Source organism: Gadus morhua, chromosome 11 (assembly GCF_902167405.1).
Source record: "Gadus morhua chromosome 11, gadMor3.0, whole genome shotgun sequence".
NCBI classification, from domain to species: Eukaryota; Metazoa; Chordata; class Actinopteri; order Gadiformes; family Gadidae; genus Gadus; species Gadus morhua.
Window position 1 is genome coordinate 21,452,438 of NC_044058.1, and position 2,139 is coordinate 21,454,576.

The window sequence follows — 2,139 nt, forward strand, 5'->3', positions numbered from 1 at the left end:
TGTGTGTACGTGTCTATCGGTATGTGTGTGTGTGTGTGTGTGTCTCTGTGTCTGTGTGTGTGCGTGTGTGTGTGTGTCTAAGTGCATGTGTGTACCAGTTCTTGTGTATGTCTTTGTGTACAAGTGTGTGTGTGTGTGTGTGTGTGTGTGTGTGTGTGTGTGTGTGTGTGTGTGTGTGTGTGTGTGTGTGTGTGTGTGTGTGTGCGTGCACTCGTCTGTGTGCCTGAATTTGTGTTTGTGCACGCCGTGCTTATGTGAGTGTGTTCTCCGAGCCTGTGTGTGTGTGTGTGTGTGTGTGTGTGTGTGTGTGTGTGTGTGTGTGTGTGTGTGTGTGTGTGTGTGTGTGTGTGTGTGTGTGCGTGCACTCGTCTGTGTGCCTGAATTTGTGTTTGTGCACGCCGTGCTTATGTGAGTGTGTTCTCCGAGCCTGTGTGTGTGTGTGTGTGTGTGTGTGTGTGTGTGTGTGTGTGTGTGTGTGTGTGTGTGTGTGTGTGTGTGTGTGTGTGTGTGTGTGTCTGGGGGCTGTGAGGATGTATGGAGGCGGCTCTAGCCCGTCTTTATACTTGTAATCGACAGGCGGGCCCCGTAGGAACGGCCCGCTCTAGTATTGACTCCCCCTGAAAGGCCCCTGGCTGCCTGCTTAATGAGCAGTCGACCAGCAACATGTTTATCTCATGTTGGTGAGGCATGGTCATGGGGTTTGTTGGTGTGTGTGTGTGTGTGTGTGTGTGTGTGTGTGTGTGTGTGTGTGTGTGTGTGTGTGTGTGTGTGTGTGTGTGTGTGTGTGTGTGTGTGTGTGCATGTTTATGTCTTTGCATGTATGTGTGTTTGTGTCTTTGCATGTGTGTGTGTGTGCATGCGTGCGTGCGCGTGTGTGTGTGTGTATGCATGTATGTGTGTGCATATGCGTTTTCATGTGTTCGTGTGTGTTTATGTGTTTATGTGTGTGTGTAATCAGTCATGCCTGTGTCTAGGTAATTGTGCTCCCCCAGCCTCCATGCCTCCTCATGGGGGAACAGCGATGGGTAAATTGCCGCCGCGCCCGTCAGAGGACGGCCCGGGTCTGTTTGAACAATAGTCCACATCAAACAGCTGCCTTGCCCTTGAGCAAATCAACCCAGTCGATGAGACTGGGGTCCACCAATCAAATCCAAAGAGCAGATTAATTGGTGGAGGTGGATGTCGAAGGTGGCAGGGCCTGATCAGAGGCAGACCCCTTGTGAGCCGGTTGTGAGCAAGCACACACACACACACACACACACACACATGTGAAAAAACACACACACACACACACACACACACACACACACACACACACACACACACACACAAACACACACACACACACACACACACACACACACAGGCAGGCGCACACACACACACACACACACACACACACAGGCAAGTATCTCATGCAGAAAATAGGAGGACATTTTCCTTGTGGGAAATAGTAGGTGCCACCTTCCTGCTGGATAATCACAGCTCAGAGTCGGCAGAAGAAAACATTTGGAAAAAAAGTAGAAACAGAAAGAGAGAGCGTGAGGTTCGAGAGGAGTGTAGGTTGACGCTAGGGAAGCAGGGCCAAATGTAAACAGCGTTTGCGATGTGTGTGGCAGGAGTTTCGTAGCCTGAGGCAGGACAACTCGGCTCAGACAGCGAGTGCGAGATTCCTGTCACAATTAATGCCGTCGCAGATTGGTTCACACTCCTGTCTCGCAATTAGGCCCCTCTGATGAGGCAGCAGGGAGATGTTGCCCTCCACGTCGACTGCATACATTACACTCTCCATACCACCATCGCTGCCAATCTGTTGGCTCTCTTTCTATCAATTATATATAGCTTAACTTCCTGCTTACTTTCTTTATTTCTCTTTCCTTCTTTATCACTTCCTTTTGTCTCTCTTTCTTTCTTACTGCCTCTCTTCCTTTGTCACTGTCTTTCTTTCTTTATTCCCTTTTTGCTGCATTTCTTTCTCTCGCCTGTCTCTCTTCCGGTCTCTCTTTCTGTCTCACTTCCTGTCTCTCTTCCGGTCTCTCTTTCTGTCTCACTTCCTGTCTCTCTTCCTATCCCTTTTTCTTGCTGCCTTTCTTTCTCTCTTCCTGTCTCTCTTCAAGTCTCTCTTCCTGTCTTTCTTTC